Source organism: Schistocerca nitens, chromosome 5, assembly GCF_023898315.1.
Source record: "Schistocerca nitens isolate TAMUIC-IGC-003100 chromosome 5, iqSchNite1.1, whole genome shotgun sequence".
In the NCBI taxonomy this organism is placed as follows: domain Eukaryota; kingdom Metazoa; phylum Arthropoda; class Insecta; order Orthoptera; family Acrididae; genus Schistocerca; species Schistocerca nitens.
In genome coordinates, this window is record NC_064618.1 from 279498759 (window position 1) to 279515554 (window position 16796).

Here is a 16796-nt window from a genome sequence, read left to right on the forward strand (position 1 = left end):
TGTTAGATCAGGGCATTATTGAGCCAGCAGTCAGCCCTTATACCAGCCCATTACACGTTGTTCTTAAAAAGGATGGGTCAATTCGTTTGGTTCTGGATTCCAGACAGATAAATAATATTATTATTCCTGAAACTGACCGTCCACAAAATTTAGATGAACTTCTTCAACATTTCCATGGAATTAAAGTTTTATCCACGATTGATATGCGCGCAAGTTTTTGGCAAATAGAACTCCACGCTGATTGTAGAAAATATACTGCCTTTTTAGCCTTTGGTAACTGTTACCAGTTTCGGAAATTACCGTTTGGACTTACTGTATCTTCAGCAGCATTCATTCGTAGCTTAAATGAAATTTTACCTGTTTATCTTCGTGACAATATTACTTCATATGTTGACGATATTCTTATTGCTAAACGTTCTTGGAGTGAGCATAACAAAATTTTGGATTCATTATTACGTATTTTTGCACGAGTTGGCATGACAGTGAACTTGGAAAAATCTGAATTTGGTCGTTCTCAGGTGAAATTTCTCGGTCACATTATTTCTACAGAAGGTATTCTTCCTGATCCAGAAAAACTAGACGCTATTCGTAATTATGCTGTTCCTACCACAAAACGTGATGTTCGTAGTTTCCTTGGTGTCTGTAATTTTCTTAGACGCTTTGTTAGATTGGACAATTTGGCCATACCTCGTTTATGTGAACTATCTGGAAAGAATTCTAATTGGTGTTGGGATGAGGAAGCTCAATCAGAATTTGTACAACTTCGTGACGCTTTAGTTGCTGCTCCACTTCTTTCACATCCGGATTTATCTAAAGATTTTTGTTTGGCGACGGACTCATCATACAAAGGCCTAGGTGCACATTTATTTCAAGAGATAGAAGAAAACGGCGTTGTAGTACAGAAGACTATTGCATTTGGAAGTCGTGTTCTCTCTAAATCCGAAAAGAATTATTCGATTACGGAACTTGAAGCTTTGGCTGTTGTTTGGGCTTTCACAAAATTTCGCACATTTTTGTTCGGTAGACATACTAAGGTTTACACTGATCATCGAGCTTTGGAATTTCTTATGTCGACAAAATTAACTCATGGCAGATTGTCACGATGGGCGCTGTATCTACAGGAATTCGATTTTAGTATTGTTTACATACAGGGATCTTCAAATATTGTTACTGATGCTTTATCACGTGCACCTATGGGTTTGAAACAAAGTGCTGAAGAGGACTGCAAAGAAAACCATTATTGTTTGATGTACATTCAAGGTGTTGCGTTTGAGAACTTTATTTCATCTTCGCTCCAGGACATCGCTAAGGAGCAAAATAAGGATCCAATCTGGAAGGACATTAAGGAGAAGTGGAGGAGAAAGGAAAGCGTAGCGATCAGACAGTATTATTTAATTCGCAATGATATTCTTTTCAAACGAAAATCGGTCGACAACTCTGTTTGGTTAGTTTGTATTCCTGATGAGTGGGTCAATAAATTGATTTGGTACACACATTTTAGTTATGCGCACTTTGGTCCCAGAAAATGCTTTCATAAATTACGAGAAAATTGCTACTTCAGTAATATGGAAAAACGTATTCGATCTGTTCTTGCCAAATGCAAATTATGTCAAAAGGCTAAGCCGCCAACAATTTCTCACAGAGCACCGTTGTTTCCTATCATTCCAGCGAAATTAAAGGAGATGGCTGCAGTTGATTTGTTCGGTCCAGTGGTTCGATCTACTAATGGTTTTGCGTACATTTTTGTAGCAGTGGAATTGACATCAAAATATGTGTGTTTTACACCGTTACGCAAAGCAACAGCTCGTTCAGTATCTAATGCTTTCATCAAACATTTTCTTAAAGAAGTGGGTCATGTTGATAAGGTTATATCAGATAATGGATCACAGTTTCGCTCTAAAATTTGGCTTCGTACTCTGCGGCGTCGTAAAATTAAACCAATCTTCATTTCACGTTTTCACCCTCAATCTAACGCTTCAGAAAGATGGATGAAGGAAATCAATAAATTGTGCCGTCTTTATTGTCATCAGAATCACAGAACTTGGGATCAGTATCTTCATATTTTTCAAAACATTCTGAATGAACTTCCTAATGACTCAACCTCTTTACCGCCTCTATTGATATTAAAAAATAAAGTACCAACAAATCGCATTTCTGAAATCGTTCCTTTTCCGCCTTCACGGAAACTGCGGCATTCTGAAGTTGTCAACCTGGCTCTACGAAATATTGCATCTGCGGCTGCTAGAAGAGAAAAATCAGCGAAGTGTCCTGGTCGTTTAAAAACTTTGTCAGTTGGTCAGAAGGTATTAATTAAGTCCCATCGTTTGTCTCATAAAGGAAAAGGCTTATGTCGCAAATTTTTTCTGCTTTATAACGGTCCATACAGAATTCGCAAAATTATTCATGATAACACTGTTGAAGTAGAAACTCTTAAAACTCGGCGCTCTAAGGGAATACATCACATATCTAACGTTAAAATTTTTGTGGAATGACATACTTTTGAGAATCCGACAGTTATACGTAAACATGCGGAGAGTACAGGGATACCGCGCCGTGTTCCGGCGGCGGCGCGTACTCAAAGCAACAGTGAAGTCTGCGCGCCGCACAAGGCTGTCGTTGACCGCAATCACTTTGTACGTCACGCGTCTACAGCTGATCGAGCGCTCAGTGCGAATGCTCTGACAGACGTAAACAAATACACAGTCTAATTTCTCCGACAAAGTTCTGTATAAAGCTATGGTGAGTTTATAAATTATGTTTTTAACGTTCAGTATTTTTCAGGATACGGTTGTGTAAAATATTTAAGACCTTCAGGTAAATTCTGTGCGTGTCCGACGTTAAGACGACTTGCTATGGAGAAATTTTCAGGAAGAATGTAATTTCAAAAAAAAGTAATAAACTAAAAAAAGGGTAACTATTAATTGAGTTTATTTTTCAGGTAACATATTTCCACTTAGGTACGTACTTTAGACGTAATTTGCTGCTCGCGATTACGTGATTCATACTTTGTGCTAAATTTCATGTTCTATGAATTTACTAGTGAAGCGACGTGCTTGCGCACATTAACTGATTTTGACAATGATTGACTAATGAACAGGGTTGTTATTTGTATATATTATGCATTGCTTGGCTGCACTGCTTTTTCACTGATGTCATATTTTTTATTATATGCCTGCTGTGCTTATTTATTTAAATTATAATTGTCACCCTATTAGTTGTGCTGTTATGTATGTAGGTTACACTTTGTGATTTATCTGCTTGCGCCTTCATGTTTACTTATTAAGATTACATACGAACATTTATTTGCTTATGCTGATATGATGCTAATGACTTGTTTATTACGTAAGATATATGTTTGCTGCTTTTTGTATGGATTGGATATTTACACATTTCTGTTTTGTTGTCATAACTACTCTTCAATTTAGTATATAGAAATGCTGATATACTGTGTACAAATATAGAGTTTAGGTCACACTATGGTATTAATTATAGATTGTTCGCTTGGCAGAGCCTCGTTGTAAGAATTGTGCTGCATCCACTTGTTGACATTCTGTTCTCTACTGGTATATTTACTCGCTATTGCATGTTTTGCTTATGCTCAGTGCCTTATATTTTAAGATAAGAAAATGAACTGCTATAATTCGACGAACGACATTAGTACAAGAAACTTCACAGAAGCCACATGAGCTGGAGGTTTTATGGAAGGTGTATAAATTTATGCTAATAGGAAGGAAGCTAACGACATGACATACCAACACTAGGTTAGACCATTAACAGTTATTACACTGCATTCTTCGTGAGCAATTGAAATAGGAAGTGACACTTGACACAAGAAATACTCCATGTGTTTGCTTCTGTTTGCCATAATTTTTGAAGTAGTGTAGACACTGTGAAATATTATGATCATTCACACTCCGTAATCGTACTTAATTACTGAAAGTTATTCAAACTAAAGGCTGTTAGAGGTCATGTATGCATTTCTTTTATTTAATGATGGACAAGGAACCAAAATGTGTCTTATAATTTATAATGAGTAGAAAATTTGGGTCAGATGGATTACACAGAGGTTGTGTGTAGACACTGTGTCTTCGGATTGTATGGGATGATGAATTGAAGTTGCACTAGGATTTTGTCTGTACTTGTTCGAGGAGACTGACTAGAGGAGAGAGTTGTTATGGAAGTGAAATGATATTGGTGCTGAGGTTTATATATATCGACATAGTGAAGAGGTATTATTGAAGTATTAAGATTAAGTGATGATTATTGGAGTTTTCGTGGACAAGAGGTAAGGTAAATGATATTGATGATAAGGTTTATATGTATCGACGTATTGAAGAGGTATTAGTGAATTATTGAGATTATGCTGACGATTATTGGAGTTTTGGTGGATAAGAGGTAAAGTAAGTGAGGAGCATATTTTTTTTGTTGGTCCATATGGAACAAGGAGGATGAAGATGGCAGACTAGAACACTCAAGTAGAAGGAAGATTGTCTACACACACACTTTGTCAAATCACAAAGCAGTATATACTTTTTTTTGAGAGAGGAAGCATTTGCATATCTTGGTACACTGACAGTTGTTCAGCAACCGTACATTTTGATCTGGCTTGGCAAACATTGGTCTTGACATGATGACTATGACGTTGACTTAACTATTATTGACTGTTATACATTGCTGCCACTACTACTTGGTACACATGATGAACATCAAATCTTGGACAGAGTTACATTTACACAGTTAACACTATTCAATTACACAGTAGTACTTAATGTGGATGAAAGATGAGTGAGTGTGTTTTGTGTGTGTTCCTTTCCTAATCCTACCTACCTATCTCCTAAATATTATTTTATTTGTTGGTAGTGGCTTGCACTGACACCCATAAATGTTATAGGTTTACTGGTATTTGTGTATTGTAATAGTTAATAGGACAATTATCTGATATCATTTGTGTGTTTGTTATGATTTGTATGTTTAGTGTAAAAGCATTGTATGTGTATTCAAACTATTGTTCATGCCTGAACTGTCTGATTAGTGATGGTGCTGCACTTTTCAACATGATGCGTGACATTTAGTCATGTTTAATTTCTGCTGATGAACTGTGTGATCAGTGATTGTAAAAAATTATGGACTGTTACTTGTACCTTTTCTACATGATTGGTGCCGCTAGGACATGTTTAATTTCTGCTTATAAACTCTGATGAACAGTGTGATCAGTGCTAGTGAATTTTATGGAACTGCTTCTGCTGAGAAATGTGACTTGTTGATGTCTGCACCTGCTCAACATTGCTGGGTGCCACTGATGGACTGTTTCTACTGAAAAGATGTCACCTGTTGATATCTGTACCTGCTCAACATTGCTGGTGCCACTAATGGAACTGCTTATACTGAAATGGTGTTACTTGTTGGTGTCTGCACCTATTCAACATTACTGGGTGCCACTGATGGACTGCTTCTACTGAAATGATGTCACTTGTTGGTGTCTGCACCTGTTTAACATTACTGGGTGCCACTGATGGACTGTTTCTACTAAAAAAATGTCACTTGTTGGTTTTTGCACCTGTTGACCATTGCTGGGTGCTACTGCTGGAACTGTCAACTGCTTATTCTTGGGCTATGGAAAGCGTTTATGTGAATATTTGTATAAACTGATTTTTTGTGTATTACTGTTTGTGAAAAGTTATGAGACTCTTACCTGCACATATTCGTCATTGCTGACGCTATTGATTGAATTGTTTAACCACATAATACTTGTGTAAACTATTATGTAAAGTCACATGTATGAAAGAATTTGTATTGCTTACTGTATTCTATATAATAGGTTATTGAAAGGTCAGTGCAAAGCCAAAATTTTATCTAGTTATATGATATTTACGTATTAATATTATCTTTTATTTTTGTCTGTATTTTTTTTGACGAATTTGGTGGTATTTTCACCACCAATGCTGGCAAAAATACCATCAAATTCTAGCCGTGGAGGAAGGGCATATGAAAGGTGGCTACACTGAGCCACAGCGCCAGAGGTCGCTAGAGAGCATTGTTCCGCCGCCTCCACTGGCGGTGATTATTGAGATGTCGTAGTGGGAGTGCTTGTCCAGGACTCGTAGTAGTCAGTTCGTGTTCAGATGTGCTAGTAGGGAGTGCTTGCTGAGATGTGATACTGAAAAGTTCTTGTTGAGATGTGGTAATAGCGAGTCGGTGTGGAGATATATTGTAATGATTAGAGTGATTTTGGTCAATATATGAAGGTAACGAAACTTGATTTATTTTTCATTATTTCCATGTTTTAAATAATGCGTCATTACAGGTTCAGTCAACAAAGCATCTGGCTTGTGTTCTTGGATTAGAGTGTAATTCTGGTTCTCTTGAGTAATTATGGTATTTTTATTTTCTTTAATTAATTCAGGATAAATGATATTTAAAATTTCTTGTGTTGTTGAAGAAGAACCGTGCCAGATGCGTACGTTGAGTTATACTTCCACACGCAGAACAGTTACACTTGTGCTTTGGTTTCGTAGGTTTTGTAGTTGCTGTGGACTTAATTAATTAATTGTGTTAATGAAAATTTCCATTTCATTCTTTGTTATTGTTCTATGCAGTCAGATAGCGTAATAATACTAGTCAGGGCCAACCGTTACGAGACTTCGTAATCGGACAAACAGCTACTAAAAACAAAAAATTAAAATTATTTTCATTATATATTAATTAAGCCCCCATGCAAGTAGTTCTAAGTTCTAGGGGACTGATGACCACAGAAGTTAAGTCCCATAGTGCTCAGAGCCATTTGAACCATTTGATGTGAAATGAAACGAGCGTGTGCAGATTGTGGTAGGGAAGGTGAATGGTCGACTTCGGTTTGTTGACAGAATTTTAGGAAGAAAGTGTTGTGTATCTGTAAAAGAGACCGTATGTAGTATGCTAGTGCGACCTATTCTTGAGTACTGCTCCAGTGTTTGGGATCCACACGAAGTCGGATTGAAAGAAGACATCGAAGCAATTCAGAGGCACGCTGCTACATTTGTTACTGGTAGGTTCGATCAGTATACAACTGCAGAACGATCCTGCTGCCGCCAACATTCACTTCGCACAGGGACCACGAAAATAAGATACGAGAAATTAGGGCTCATATGGAGGCATAGAGACAGTCGTTTTTCCCTTGCTCTATCTGCGAGTGCAAGAGGAAAGGAATCGATTAGTTGTGTTACTTTGCCACAGCCTGGGAGGGGGGGAGCGGAATGTTTCATAAAACAAACAAATACCTTAACCACTGCCAACGTAATCACTAGGGTACAGAAGTAAATTTGAGGTGGATATGTGACTACACTGATTTCCGTTCACGGACATTTATGGAGTAACTACCCTCCGCTGGCCGCGGTGGCCGTGCGGTTCTAGCGCTGCAGTCTGGAACCACGGGGCTGCTACGGTCGCAGGTTCGCATCCTGCCTCGGGCATGGATGTGTGTGATGTCCTTAGGTTTAAGTAGTTCTAAGTTCTAGGGGACTGATGACCTAAGATGTTAAGTCCAATAGTGCTCAGAGCCATTTTTTGAACTACCCTCCTCCTAACTGAGGTTACTAACGCACGTCTGCGCCGTGTCGCTCGACTCGCGGTTTTCCATCTCGAATCTACATCTACATTTACGTACACACTCGCAAGCCACCGTACGGTGAGTGACGGAGGGTATCCTGTACCACAACTAATCGCTTCCTTTCCTGTTGCACTCGCAGATAGAGCAATGGAAAAACCACTGTCTCCGCAATATCTTTTCTTCCAGGAGCTAGTGCTGCAAATTTAGCAGGAGATCTTCTGTGAAGTCCGGAAGGTAGGAGATGAAGTACTGGCTCTGAAGGCTGGTCGTGAGTCGTGCTTGGCGGATAAGTCGATAACGCCCACGCTCGCGAAAGGTAAAGTTCTTCAGTTCGAGTCACGGTCCGGCACACAGTTTTAATCTCCCAGGAAATTTCGTATCAGCGCAAAGTCCACTGAAGAGTGAAAAGTTCATTCTGGATAATGTCTGTATTTTCGGCAGAAGTTTATTTTGTAGTCGAAACCTAACCGATGCAGTGTGATACAGCAGCCTAGAGTGATCTGCCTTTCTCTTCGCCTCCTCGTCACGCTCCCAGGGAACAGTTACAGTGGAGTTAGAGCGGTAAGGTGGGAATGAGGACCTGCGCCACTTTCACACGATGCGGGCGGTACTGCAGGCTTCACACCGCCGTGCTGTTTGCTAGTCCGCCGACCGATTAAACGAACGAATTGATCCACGTCACCATTCCTGAAGAATACAGCCCTAGGTGACTGCGATTAATCACACAAAATATCTGCCACATCTTTCAAAAAACACACTATTTACTTTTGTTGGCTTCTCTTCTGATTGTTTTATTTTAATTTAGCGCAACGTAAAACCAACACGCCCGGGGGTGGTACGCTTCGTGGATTTAGTCGATTACCGGCAGTGACTGCTTGACATTGCAAGACAGCAATACCAATGTGTCATTTGATGCATTCGCTGCAGAAGTACGCGAGGGGAGCTAATCAATGATGAAAATGGTTAATTCCTTCCTTACTCACCACTGTACTTTTATTTTGTGAATATAGGTATATTGCACATGCCAGTGATAAATTACGTCTGCTATAGACTCATGGCTCCATATGTAGGCTGATACATTTTAAATCGCTGTGCACTTGTTATTGCAATTTCACAGCAGCGAATCTCCATGACCTATCATTTTTGTACGCAATGAAACTTATAAAAAAACTAAATCTACTCAGCCTGAGAATTGCGCGTCTGACTACTGTTTTCGTAAATAGCTCACGTGCATGTGAATAAACATAATTTTGCGGTAAGAACGTGATAAATATAGGGACCTTCTTCACCAAACACTCTCTTTGTCATGAATAGCTAACTGGCAATTAATTAATAAGTGTTTTACACTTAAAGCCATTAATATGGATATTCAAAATTCGCTTTCTTCCTTTATTTTCCTTAATACTTTGAATACTATATTACCTCGAAGCGGTAATAACGTAAAATATTATTTATTTTACTTTTGATTGAGCTATTCATATGAGCTTAAACAAAATTAACTATCTCCCCATTGTTAAATATTCAATTATAGACCATTCAGGGGCAAAATCACTAGTAGAAAAGTCGATATTTTTAATTTTCGACTAACATATTTATTACTGTTTATACAGTCGTGGTACAGATAGCATTCCGAACGACTTAAGTACTTCGTTCCCACGTAGGCCTGCAGTTTTTACCTTATGGTTCCCTACAAAATAATAAAACACAAAAAACATCTACTCGAAGACGCCACTTCAACGCACCACACAAAAAATGTGCCACTTCAGGCGCTATCGTTCTATCGTGGTCTCATCCCAGTATTTAACGACACATATTACTCAGCTCAGAAACTATCCGCAATAATTCAGGATGGACAAAGCGTTATATTTTTTATATACGTTACCGCCAAACACGTATACGATAGCAACTCTCTCCGGCTCCCCGTCTTCTTTAGACGTAAGACAATAAACCACGACCATAGACCTACACCAACTCTCACAGAACTCAATACTTCAAACTGAACAACGCTTGTCCCCTTACAACAATGTACTTCACTGCAACGTAGTTAAAATTTACTTCAACTTATAGCTTGCAATCTCTCTCTCTCTCTCTCTCTCTCTCTCTCTCTCTCTCTCTCTCGCTTTTTTTCTTTTTTTTTTCAACGGCGACTGTGCGCTGTGACATCGGTTGCTTTTCATACTGACCGCTAGACACCGCCACCTTTGCAGTCAAATAGACTGTGATTCTCATCACGGCCACGAGGTGTCTCTCCAAATAACCACGAAACATATTACAAGATCTACATACTACACTCATAAACTCAATAACAATGTTCACTCTTCTCCTGTAACTTACTCGATGTATACGGCTCCTGGGGAGAATATCTTAGACTATAGGGTTTTCTCCCCAGAAAAACTCTGTTAAACAAATGGGACGTTACACTTTGAAGCTAAACTGCTACGAAGAGGTAATGGGGCCCTCCACGGCTGCCGATTGGGATGTGACACACCGGCAGTAAGGACTTATCGTGTTTGGACGTGCCCAGTACCACACCTTGAATATAGTTGGTCGATTTCTTGGTGTATTAACGGGGACCGTCCCAAGTGTACACAAAGAAAGGTGTACCACTAGCAGCCGTGATGTAAGAATAGTGGTCTCAGTAAGATCCTAACCGACGAGATCCGGAGACGAGCGACACGCGTTGTCAGTGGCAATCGGTTTCGAATCCGACAGTACTTGCTGCTTTTAGTGAAATGAGGTCCATCTGAACCTGTTCTCTTCTGAACATTTCAAAGGGAACTGCTTGCAACAGACATTTGAAGACGACTACCTCGTAAAAGGTCATTACTCACAGCGGCACATAAAGTTCTGCATCTTCAGTGGCCTAAACAACTTAGAAACAGAACAATAGTTGAGTGCATGCGTGTAGTGTGGCCCGACGAATGACTGTTTAGCCCCTTTTCAAATGACGTGAAATGTCAACTGCCCAATGACGCGTTTAAAGCCACAGTATATGGAAGAGTAATCAATGCCAGAGGTGGTTATCTGATGCTTTTCGAGACAAAGTTGGGAACTGGGAGTATTCTGAAATGGCCAGATAAGACTTATGATGGAACTTATACCGTGTGCTCCTGGGAATGTCAATTGATAAGGGACTTGTGGTTTAAATAAAGATTAATAACTACGAATAACAATAAAAATGTAAAAAGACAATCTGCAATTACGTTGTCTAGAAAATGTGGCAGCTAATAGCTGTGATTCTCTCTCTTGCGCTCTTGTCTGAATAGCACGCACGGTCGGCCATTGCCTACGTAAGTGCAAACTATTTAATAACTTTATGCTAATTACATGTTATCTACGTAAGTATTCGGTCTACCCCTCCTCCAAAACAAAATATTTTTGGAAGGTTTCAGGAAGCTGGGCCGAGTTAAGCGCTGCGTTGTTGGCAGCTATTACGCGCCACTACTAATTAAAAAAAAAATCCTTTACAGCTTCCTGCACGAGATACGGCAGCGAGTACGACATATACGCACTCTGCAAATAAATTTCAAATATAGCAATAACAATTGTTTTAATAATATTAATAAATTCAACCAGGACTACAGTTCAGTGATTTCTTTAGGCCGCTTCTCCGCCGATGTTTTATTAATACCTTTTGAAGAATTAAAGAGAAAGAACACTAAGCAAAGAAATTATTAACAGTTGCATACAATATACACAACGCGACTCAACGACAATCAGTTTCTCATGCTTTTCATCTGTGATAAATCCCTGAGATAAAAATTCTATGTAATCTTCTCACGCACGTAGTTACGTAAATTCACATTATTCCATTACTGATATACAGAGACGATCAGTATAAAAATAAAACCAATTAATAAAAACTACCATCTTCGAGCTTAAGAGGCAATGCTATAGTATCTCTCCTTAAACGAGTGTTAGTGCAGCATTTCCTCTGCACTTGATGTTAGTGTTACATTGCTGATACTCCGTAGCCAGGACCTTGTTAACCTAGCAGGGTATAGCGTGAGCAAGTGAGTTGGCATCTGAGCGAGAGAGCCTCTGTATGCACATCAACATCCCATCAATACCCCACTTTTAATAATGTAGAATAACTAATCCTTGTTTGGTTATAAGGATATTCACAAATTTGCTTGGACCAGTAGAGGACACAGATCAGTTATACATTATGTAATAATGAGAAGGACAATATAAGATAAAATAAGAATATACAGAAGTTTTGATATTGGGACTGATTACTAACTTATAATACTGCAAACTGACACTTTCCCTAAATGGAAGCAGAAGAAATCTTTTGCTGTAGAGATGCAGGAAGAGGTTGTGTATCTGCTCCACAATATCAGAATAGATTAAGAAAAGAATTAGAACAACTATCGACTCAGATCACCATTGAAGAAGAAAGAACAAAATATATTGAAAACTGCTGCAAACGGGGTATCAGGAAAGACTAAGAAATATCGCCGAAGACACAGATTAAAAATTTGGTCAACATAAATAGTGGAAGCAATACATGTAAAACAAAAAGCATATAAAAACTATCTTTCACAGCTTATCCTGGAGAATAAACAAATTTATAAATATGAAAGGAATTACAGAAAAGGAATAGTGGAGATTGCACATCAGCAAGCCAAGGACAGATACATAGGTAAAATAAAACATGATATTCGTAGCCCTCAGCAAATAGCATATAAAGTTTTGAAACAGAAAAGGATACAATTCGTTTGAATAATATTACGAAAGAAGAGTGGATGAAATACAGTCAAACCCTATGGTAAGATCGTGACATGGAGGAGAAGAAAGAAGAATATCGAGAAATAGAAGCAAACACTAAAAGAACTCACAGCAGCTTTGAAAGCCAGCAAAAATCGAAAAGCAACAGGTTTAGATGGAATTAATGCAGACTTAATTAAATCTGGAGGATTATCACTATATGTGAAATTGTTACATTTGTTTAATATGTACTGGAAGCAAAATCGTAAGAAAGGGAAAGTAAATGGAAATGCCGTGTGGCTAGGGCCTCCCGTCGGGTAGACCGTTCGCCTGCTGCAAGTCTTTCGAGTTGATGCCAAGTCGGCGACTTGCGTGTCGATGGGGATGAAATGATGATGATAAGGACAACACAACACCCAGTCCCTGAGCGGAGAAAATCTCCGACCCAGCCGGGAGTCGAACCCGGGCCGTTGGGTATGACATTCCGTAGCGCTGACCACTCAGCTACCAGGGGCGGACAAAGGGAAAGTAATATCCATATATAAGAAAGGAGAAAAAATACATGTCTCAACTACAGAGGGGTAAGTTTACTTGACGTTTATGCAATAATGTAAACACAAGACTGAAAACAAAACAGAACCTTTATCAGTGGAAGAACATGTCAGATTTAGAAAGGGACAATCAATGATGCACTTTTTATTTTGTGACAGCTTATTGAAAAGCAGAGAGAGTTTAAAAAAGAGACACCGTGAGGTATGCATATTATTTTGGTCACTCTGCAAATTTTATTTCTTATGTAAATATCGATAGGTATAGCCCACAAAGAGGAAAACCATGCAACTGAATAATCTTTTACTATTGCAACAATATCTTTGTATTGCTACACCGCCTCTGCCTGAAAGCACTAGCAAAGTTTTCAGTCGTAGTTTTTTTTTGCTGTGCACTGCTTTCGAGAAATCTCCTGAAATATTTGTCTATTTCTTTGTAAGGTCAGTTGCCCATTTGTTTCAGGAGTCAGGCTACATTCAGGGTAGCACTACATTTTTATAGATACAGCTTCAACTTGTAGACAGTGATGAGCAAATCGTATTAAGTTTTATATGATTCAGTATAATTTACATTAGGAAATAGTTTGTTTGGCAGTAATATTTCAGAAGTTTTGGAAGACAGTTTCCGGAACACTCACTCAAGTTAAGCTGAATAGTTTTGGCGGTTTCTGTGGAACAGTTAATAGGATTTTAAAATATATAACACAAAAAAAAAACCATTGAAATTTCATAAAATAGAAATGTTGTCAACCCTAGTATACAGAATTGAACGTAAATGTTGAATAATAGAGAAGAAAAACAAATAAAAGGAACAGAAATGAGATTTCGTAAAACAGTGAAGGGATGTAAAAGAATTGATGAAATGTTAAAAGAAGATATTCGAAAGGTGTTGAAAATTTGGAATGTGAAAGAAGAAATGGATGACAACAAAAATAAATGGAGTAAACATTCTACAAAGAATGGGTCCAGAGATACTACCACATCTACATCTACATGGATACTCTGCAAGTCAAATTTAAGTGCCTGGCGGAGGGTTCATCGAACCACCTTCACAATTCTCTATTATTCAAATCTCGTATAGTGCGCTGAAAGAATGAATACCTATATTTTTCCGTACGAGTTCTGATTTCCCTTATTTTATCATGGTGATCGTTTCTCCCTATGTAGGTGTCAACAAAATATTTTCGCATTCGGAGGAGAAAGTTGGTGATTGGAATTTCGTGAGAAGATTCCGCGTATCGAAAATCGCCTTTGTTTTAATGATGTCCACCCGAAATACCGTATCAGTTCAATGACACAAAACGTGCTGCCCTTCTTTGCACTTTTTCGATGTCCTCCGTCAATCCTACCTGGTAAGGATCCCACACGGCGCAGCAATATTCCAGCAGAGGACGGACAAGTGTAATGTAGGCTTTCTCTTTAGTGGGTTTGTCGCATCTTCTAAGTGTTCCTCCAACAAAGCGCAATCTTTCTTTGACCTTCCCTACAATATTATCTATGTGGTCTTTCCAATTTAAGTTGCTCATAATTGTAATTCCCAGGTATTTAGTCAAATTGACAGCCCTTAGATTTGTGCGAGTTATCGTATACCTAAAATTTATCGGATTTCTTTTAGTACCCAAGTGGATGACCTCGCACTTTTCTTTGTTTAGTGCCACTTTTTGCACCATACAGAAATTCTCTCTAGATCATTTTCTAATTGCAATTGATCGTCTGATGATTTTACTAGACGGTAAATTACAGTGTCAACTGCAAACAATCTAAGGGGGCTGCTCAGATTATCACTTAGATCATTTATGTATAAGTCGGGAACAGCAGAGGGCCTATCACACTACCTTGCGGAACGCCAGATATCACTTCTGTTCTACTGCATGATTTACCGTGTATCACTACGAACTGTGACCCCTCTGAGAGAAAATCACGAATCCAGTCACACAACTGAGACGATACTCCATATGCACACAATTTGATTAATAGTCGCTTGTGAGGAACGTTATCAAAAGCCTTCTGGAAATCTAGGATTATGGAATCGATTTGAGATCCCTTGTCGACAGCACTCATTACTTCATGGGAATAAATAGCTGTGTTGCACAAGAACAATATTTTCTGAATCCGTGTTGATTATGTATCAATAAGTCATTTTCTTCAAGGTGATTCATAATGTTCGAGCACAGTATATGCTCCAAAATCCTACTGCAAATTGAGGTCAGTGATATGGGTCTGTAATTCAATGGGTTACTCCTATTTCCTTTCTTGAATATTGGTGTGACCTGTGCTACTTTCCAGTCTTTAGGAACAAATCTTTCGTCAAGTGAGCGGTTGTATATGGTTGCTAAGAAACGCGCTATTGTGTCTGTATACTCTGAAAGGAACCTGATTGGTATACCATCTGGACCGGAAGACTTGCCTTTCTTACGTAATTTGAGTTGTTTCGCAACACCTAAGATATCTACTTTTATGTCACTCATGCTAACAGCTGTTCTGGTTTCGAATTCTGGAATATTTACGTCTTCTTTCGTGAAGAAATTACGGAAAACTGTATTTAGTAACTCCGCTTTAGTGGCACCATCATCGTTAACATTTCCATCGCTATCGCGCTGTGACGGTATTGGCTGTTTTTTGCCACTGGTGTACTTTACATACGACCAGAATCTCTTTGGGTTTTCTACCATATTTTGAGACAATGTTTCATTGTGGAAACTATCAAAAGCATCTCGTATTGACGTCCGCACTAAATTTCGAGCTTCCGTGAAACTTAGCCAGTCTTGCGAATTTTGCGTTCTTCTGAATTGGCATGCTTTTTTCGTTGCTTCTGCAACAGTGGTCTGACGTGTTTGGGGTGTACCATGGTGGATCATTCTCATCTCTTATTAAGTTATGCGGTATGAAGCTATCTATTGCTGTCGATACTTTATCTTTGAATTTGAGCCATATCTGGTCTGCACTCACATAATTAGCTTGGGAGGAATGGAAACTCTCTCTTAGAAAGGCATCAAGCGAATTTTTATCTGCTGTTTTAAATAGATATACTTTGCGTTTATTTTTAGTAGTTTTGGTTGGTATGATTTTGGGACTCGCTACAATGACCTTGTGTTCACTAGTCCCTGTACCCGTCATGACCCACTCTGTTAGATCAGAATTATTTGTGGCTAAGAGGTCTAGTGTGTTTTCGCAACCATTTACAATTCGAGTGGGCTCATGAACTAATTGTTCAAAGTAATTCTCAGAGAAAGCATTTAGTACAATTTCGGAAGATGTTTTCTGTCTACCACCGGCTTTGAACATGTATTTTCGCCAACAAATCGAGGGTAGATTGAAGTTTCCACCAATTATAACTGTATGAGTGGGGTACTTATTTATAATGAGATTCAAGTTTTCTTTGAACCGTTCAGCTATTATATCATCTGAGTCGGGGGGTCGGTAGAAGGAGCCAATTATTAATTTGGTTCGGCTGTTGAGTATAACCTCTAACCATAGTAATTCGCCGGAACTATCTATTTCAACTTCACTACAAGATAAACTACTACCAACAGACACAAACACACCACCACCAATTTATTTAATCTATCCTTTCTGAACACGGTTTGCGCCTCTGTAAGAATTTCGGCAGAATTTATCTCCGGCTTTAGCCAGCTTTCTGTTCCTATAACGACGTCAGCTTCAGTGCTTTCTATCAGTGCTTGAAGCTCCGGTACTTCTCCAACACAGCTACGACAATTTACAACCACAATACCGGCTGTTGCTTCGTCGGTTCTCGTCGTTTCTTTGCCCTGTATCCTTTGAGACAGGAGCCCTTTTTGATCTTTCCCGAGACTGTCTAACCTAAAAAATCCGCCCAGTCCACGCCACGCAGCCCTTGCTTCCCATTAGCAGCCTCCTGTGTGTAGTGGACACCTGACTTATTTAGCGGAACCCGAAACCCCATCACCCTAGGCGCACGTCGAGGAATCTGC